The 6,729-nt window shown below is 42.0% G+C and overlaps 1 protein-coding gene across 6 annotated transcripts in view; it reads right to left on the reverse strand.

The window, feature by feature from the left end:
- The window catches only part of NRG1 (neuregulin 1), a 497,547-nt gene that overhangs the window by 168,742 nt on the left and 322,076 nt on the right, over positions 1-6,729 (reverse strand). Inside the window, exon 1 of one of the 6 annotated variants that reach the window (XM_026866201.1) lies at positions 6,363-6,383. The exons of the other annotated variants lie outside the window; for them this stretch is intronic. The gene's annotated coding sequence lies outside the window, so the exon portion shown is untranslated. Of the gene's footprint in view, positions 1-6,362; positions 6,384-6,729 lie in introns of those variants that run through there. 6 annotated transcript variants of the gene reach the window in all.

Genomic DNA, 6,729 nt, shown 5'->3' on the forward strand with positions numbered 1-6,729 from the left:
AGCAGCGCACTCCCGCCGCACCCTCTCGCGGCCGCCGCCGGCAGCGGCACCCCTCTGCAAGCCCTCTTCCTTTCCTTTCAGGTCGCCAACGGATTTTTTCATGTAATTATTTTTTTTTATTATTTTCATTATTTGTAAAGCAGTACTTGCACAGACGACTCACGCACGGTATTCCTGAGACACTTCTTCTCTCGGTTGCGCCTCTGCTGCGCTCCACCTGCAGCCTCGGCACTGACACCCTAGCTCTTCAAATGCAAGATTTTCACTGCAAACTTTATCCGGCTGGAACAAGCACTCTCCTGGGCCCCTTCCACCCCAGGACTCTGTGTATCTGAGGGAGCAACTGAGGGTTAACTGAAACACCTCGAGCACATGCAAGCAGTTCTTTGTACAGCTAAAATAACTCACACAAAATACTGACACTTGGTTTGTTTTCTTGTATCCTAAGGGAACATGATAAACTATCAGTACTGGTAAAGGCTCATTCACTCTTGTTACTTTTGGAATGTTAACAAAACACTGATTTGGTAAGAATTCATAGCATTTCCAGAGCTTGTGACCCTCTGTGACACAGTTGTTCACCGTTTTGCTCTTGGTTGTAAGTACCTGTCTCAAAGGACTATCAGATGCTTATGGAGAGATTAAAAGGGGAAGCTGGGGAAGGGAGATGCTTGGAAGAAAGTTTTCCACAGTTTAGCACTTAGCTTGCCTTAGTTTCAGAATAACAAATTGCCACTAAGGTGTCTAACCTGTTCTCAAAGATGCTCAGTAGCTCCTCTGTGATTTTTGTGGCTAGACATTAATGAACTAAGCACCCAACAAGTTTTCTTGAAAAAGTGACTTTGACTCAGCAGAAGAGATGAAAAGTGAGTTGCTCCAAATAGTGAGCACTGAAGTCTTCTGAAAAATCAGACTAAAAGATTTAGTTTTGGGGTTTTGGGTTTTGTGGGGTTTTTTTTTTTTTTTTTTTTTTTTTTTTTTTTTTTTACTTATGGGAGCTGTTTCAAACTGGTTTTGGGTTTTTTTTTTTGTTTGTTTGTTTGTTTTTGTGGGTTTTTTTTTTTTACTTATGGGAGCTGTTTCAAACTGGTTTTGTTTTTTTTTTTTGTTTGTTTGTTTGTTTTTGTGGGGTTTTTTTTTGTTTGTTTTTTTTTTTTTTTCAGTTAGTGCCTCTCCAGAAATCCAAGAAGAGAAACCCACAACTGCAAACAGACAAACTCAGATTTGAATGACAGTTCACAAGCTCTGCCAGGGATTAATGTTTTAAAATCCTTGCATAGCTTAGCAGATCTTGGCATTTCTATACCCAAGATAAAAATTTTGTTCAGCCTTCCCCAGTTATCAATATTTGCACAAAGTTCAGAACAATTTCTGGATTTATTTCACAGGGGGAATGTCCTTCTATACACATGCAGTATTTACTAGACAACTGTACTGGTATGTGCTCACAATTTTATTTGCATTCCCATGGCTACAGTCAAGTAGTACTTGTAGTGTTAAGTCAAAAAATGTTGAATGGTGACTAATCTAATTTATTCACAAAACATGAATACACTCGCATGCTTTTTAAAGGATTCATTCTCAAAATTGCTCTGAAGATTGTGCGGAATGTTTGGAGCATTCAGGCATTGCACACAGGTGGAGGAGGCTTTTCTCCCAGAAAAATGTACAGGCATACCAGCAGTGCATAAATATTGTGGCCTGGAAACACCAGGAGAAGTTGTCACTCCTTTTATGCATTGGTTTTCCTCTTGAATTGAACAAGTTTTACCAGTAATCACAGCTCTCGTTCCACTTCCAAGGCTCTTGTCTTCAATTCATGCTAAAATATTGACATGCCCTCTGATCTCTCTTTATGAATATTGAGTATCAGTTTAAACTTAACAAGTCTCATATTGAGCTCTAATCCCCCCAGCCAAACCCTGACCTGCAAATTGGTCTTTAATATAATTAAAATAATTTCTTCCTCCATCAACCAAGCTTGCTACCAGGATGCAGTCAAAAGTGATGGTCAGTCACACTCCTTATGTGAACTTTGTGCTGTTTAGTTTGTCACATAGTCTCGAAGCTCTGGTATTTTGTCTAAATCTAAATTAAATTTCTCACCAGGAGGTACTTATTCACTGTGTCAATGACCAGCACTGGTGAGGCCGCACTCGATTCCTGTGTTCAGTTTTGGGCCCCTCACTACAAAAAGGACATTGAATGACTCGAGCGTGTCCGGAGAAGGGCAACGGAGCTGGTGCAGGGTCTGGAGCACAGGTTGTACGGGGAGCGGCTGAGAGAACTGGGGTTGTTTAGTCTGGAGAAGAGGAGGCTGAGGAGAGACCTCATGGCCCTCTACAGCTCCCTGAAAGGAGGTTGCAGAGAGCTGGGGATGAGTCTCTTTAACCGAGTAACAAGTGATAGGATAAAAGGGAATGGCCTTATGCTGTGCCAGGGAAGTTTTTAGACTAGATATTAGGAAGCATTTTTTTTGCAGAACAGGCTGTTAGGCTTTGGAATGGGCTGTCCAGGGAGGTGGTGGAGTCCCCATCCCTGGAGGTGTTTAAGAGTCAGGTTGACATAGCGCTGAGGGATATGGTGTAGTTGGGAACTGTCAGTGTTAGGTTAATGGTTGGACTGGATGATCTTTAAGGTCTTTTCCAACCTAGACGGTTCTGTGATTCTTTAATCTCCCTTCTCTGGGCTCTGCAAGGGCAGTTGTGTTCAGAACAACACTGCTGAGGTCACCTTACTGAATTTATTATTGGGACCTGTCTTTGCTGCTCTTCCCTCTTCCCCCACCAACTCTGTCTTTCTGCACCAGATTCTTGAAGAGCCTTGGCCTTCCTACTACTGATACTGAAGTAGAGTGGTTGACATAATCGCTAGCCACAGAGTTCACTGCTCTGACAGCACTGTCAGTCTTTGCACACATCTCACAAATACTGCATGCCTTCTTCTGCCTTGTCCTTTCAAGTCCTTACAGCCTCTCCCTCACCTTCTCTGCTAAGCAGAAACCACCTGAAAACGCACATTCCCTGAGATATCTGTAAACACTTGACAAAGGGGCTGGGCAGTTGATGTGCTGGTGCACCATCTTGTTTACCAAAACACAGCTTTTTCACAGAGACATTTTTCTCTCACTTCACTAGCACCACCTTATGTGGACCAACACTAAAGTTTGGGGTGGCAGAAGGTTCAATGGCTGACATAGTGGGCCCAGTCCCAGCCTCTCTGCTCCTGCTGTAACAGCACCCTGTCTCAGGAGTAGTGCCTCTGTGAGGGGAAGGTCTGGAGACCTTGCTTCATATCCTCAGCTTCCCAGCATTAGGTTTCTCTGCCCAGGCTGGATGTATTTTCAGTGTGCTGGTGATGCCCTAGCAAGCCCTACTGGCAGATTTGTTGAGCCTGTATATATGCTCTGTTGGCACAGCAGTTCAGTGAAATCACTCAGAGAAAAGCTGTAAGATGCTGTCCATGTGCAATACTCTCTCCTCAGTTTTTTGCCCCCTGTATTTATCACTGCCCAGACCGTCCCACTTAAGGAAGATACAATCACTCTGAACATGACACAAGGCAGACAGAACCCGTTCAAGACCACTTGAAGTGAGGGGCAGAAATATTCTTTTACATAATTTTAGTGACAAAAAAGCCACAGCAACATGGACCTCCCTGAGCTTTTGTAACAGAGCCCAGATTTCACTTGAGCAATTAAAAATATGAAGATGGGGTTTTTTTCTACGTTGCCACTGTGCAGCTGAGCAGAGGAGGCCAAACTTCCTCAGTTTTTTTTTTTTTCCAATAACTTTCTAAATTTCTTCTCCAGTAGTAATTCTGGAATTCCCAGGTAAGGATATATATGGAATATAATAAAGAAATATTTTCTCGTACACTTATTTTTTTCCAAATAAAAAAGCTGATTCTCAACCTGGTGACAAGTTGCCAGTAAGACAATGCTTCCATACCCAAGACTGAAGGGATATGTGACATACTTTGACAGCCAAAAGTAAACTAAGATAAGAGAGGCTATGATCAGAAAAAAACAGCACTAAACAAAAATGTCAAGATCTGCTAAGGACTTCTGTGCTAGTGCATAGATCTTAAAAATGATGACTGGCTGCAAACTGACATTTTTCATATGGAAGGAAGACCCTGAGCAGGTGCAAACTACTCACAGAGGAAAACACAGCAGAGAAGATGACAATTCCTGACATAATTCAATGTAAGAAAGCAGGTAACTAAGAAGCAAAACTATTTCATGACCTCTCAGTATGCACATCCTAAATGCACCATCTAATCATCAGGTACAACTGCAAAACTATATTAGTGAAAAGGAGAAATTGTGGTCCCACCAAAGACAAAAAACCTTCATATCATCCCTAGTAAGTACTTCTAATCAACATGTGTAGCCCAATCATTAATTCAAACTTTAATATGCTCAGATAGAGAGAATAAAAGCCCATTACATGAAATGTAAAACTGCTCGTTGCTACATTTTACATTAACCAATCTTTCTGCTTTTTCTCTTCTAAAATCAGTTCTTGTCCTAAGTGCCCCCCAAACCAGAAAATAGCCTTAGGTAACAGACGAGATAAAATTTATAAATATAAAATTGCCAGCGTGACATTATTTGATTGTGAGTCAAGTGTACGGTGATGTCTTAACACCGTACTTTATTCTCCTATCAGATACCATACCTGCAAACTCTATGTGAATTAGCTACATACATGAATTATCCTGCCACATACACTCATCTTGGAAGGAGTGGGATTTTAATTACATAAATAAAAGAATGCTTAGTTCTTGCCCACACAGGAGACTTTTGACTAGTAATGTCAGGTATGGATGAAGGTGGTACTCTTTCATACGGACAAAAACATACTGGCACTTTGCAGAACTGAGGTAAGCACATGCCAGAGAAAAGGACTTTTTCTGGTTCAAAGACTGACATATTTTAGCTTAGTGAGGGCATGAACCCACTGGAGTTTTTAGCAAAGCCTTAGGAGCTAGGCATGAGCTGCACCCTGCCTTGGTGAACCTCAACCTACACTTGCCTTCCAGATTTTCAGATAAAAGTCTCACCATGGCAGACATGATCAGACCACAGCACCAGAAGTGGAAATTAAATACACCTGGATACCTAAACTTGCGGTGATATATACCTGCGTGGATCCTCCAGGCTGTTATTCTGGCTCCCCCCATCATAGAAAGAAGACCATCTTCCCAAAAACTTCTGCCTAGTTCAAAGTCAACTTGGTTGGACTACTTAAAAATATCCCCTCTGGTTCACAGCTCCTTTTCCTGCTCCTTCAGCACTGGCACAAGTGCCCAGACCAAGGCATGTTGAGTCTCCTGAGCCCTGCGCAGAGGTGGTTCCAGCTTCCAGATACCATCCAGCTCCTGCAGTGCAGCAATCCTGCTCCACTGGAGATAGAAAACTGTCCATATACCAGGAAAAAGATCTCCTAAAAGAATGGGATGGGATGCTATGGGACTCTATTATGCACAGAGAACTTCCTCAACAGAGCTTTCCTGTCACAAATCCTCCAAGATGTCACTGTCCTCGTGTTTTCTATGTCAATCACAAAACCAAACAAAAACCCCCAAACACTTCAAACAGCTCTGCTGTCACAGATAAGTTTGCCACAGGTTTTAGTGTTCCAAGAAGCTGTTAGTTTTAGTAGGAGATGTTCAGAATGCTTGCATAGTATCAGCAAGCAGCATTATAAAAACCCGGTGAGAGAAAAAGAAGGTCAAAATGAGAGTTTGTCTCTAGCTTGGTGTAATCTTCCCTGCTGTAGCTGAAACTCATTTACACCCACTCCTGAGCTGTGTCTTCACAAAACATAGAGAAGAGGATGCACTGGGCAGTGCTCATTTGTAAAGATTATTAGCCCAAAGGGATACCTGCTGCTGTCGAATCACACACATCCTCCTTGAGGGCTGATGATTAGTCCAGAGCAGCACAGTGTGGGCCATGATGCACTAAGAGAAATTAACCTAAGTATGCTTGGAAAGTTTTACCCTTTGGGGCCTTCTGTTCATTTGGCTGTTTAGAGGGAAAAAACCCTGAAGCCCAAATCAGGTAATTGGTTGCTTTTCATATGCTTCTTTTAAAACAATTTTCCACAAGCCACAAAGAATTCAAAGAAATCGATAAGCTAACCACTAACTCCAGTTACACATTGCTGTTGCTAAAAGCTAAGTTACTGCTCAGGCTCTCTGATAAGGTAGCTGACATAACATGAGCTCTCTAGGAAAAGCATTATGTGCTCATATGTACAGCATTAGGAGTCTTGATCTTGATTGGGGTGTTTGGTTGACAGAAATAAATAACTGCTTTGAGGTGAGGCAGCATGCTCAGCTGCAACCCATACCTTTGCATCGATCCACAGAATCCTGTCACTGTGGACACCTACAAAGGACGAGGGTATCACTGGCATGAATCCTTGTGCTTAATACTGGGGAGGCAAGAGAAACAACATGTGCTGCTAAGCCTGCTAAAGGTCTTCTCTGATCATCCCTAAGTAAACAGCTGAAAGTTTTGACAAAATACCCAACAGGAAAGTTTGCCATCTGTTCAACCCAGCTAAGTGATTTCTGAGGAAAGGAAGAAGCAGAAAACGTGTTTTGTAATAGAAGAGATAGCCCCACGCTCTCTGAAAAAAAGGGGAAGAAAGAGAAGAAAAGAAAAGAAAAGAAAAGAAAAGAAAAGAAAAGAAAAGAAAAGAAAAGAAAAGAAAA

This window comes from Athene cunicularia, assembly GCF_003259725.1.
Source record: "Athene cunicularia isolate RWA chromosome Z unlocalized genomic scaffold, athCun1 chrZ_part2, whole genome shotgun sequence".
NCBI lineage: Eukaryota > Metazoa > Chordata > Aves > Strigiformes > Strigidae > Athene > Athene cunicularia.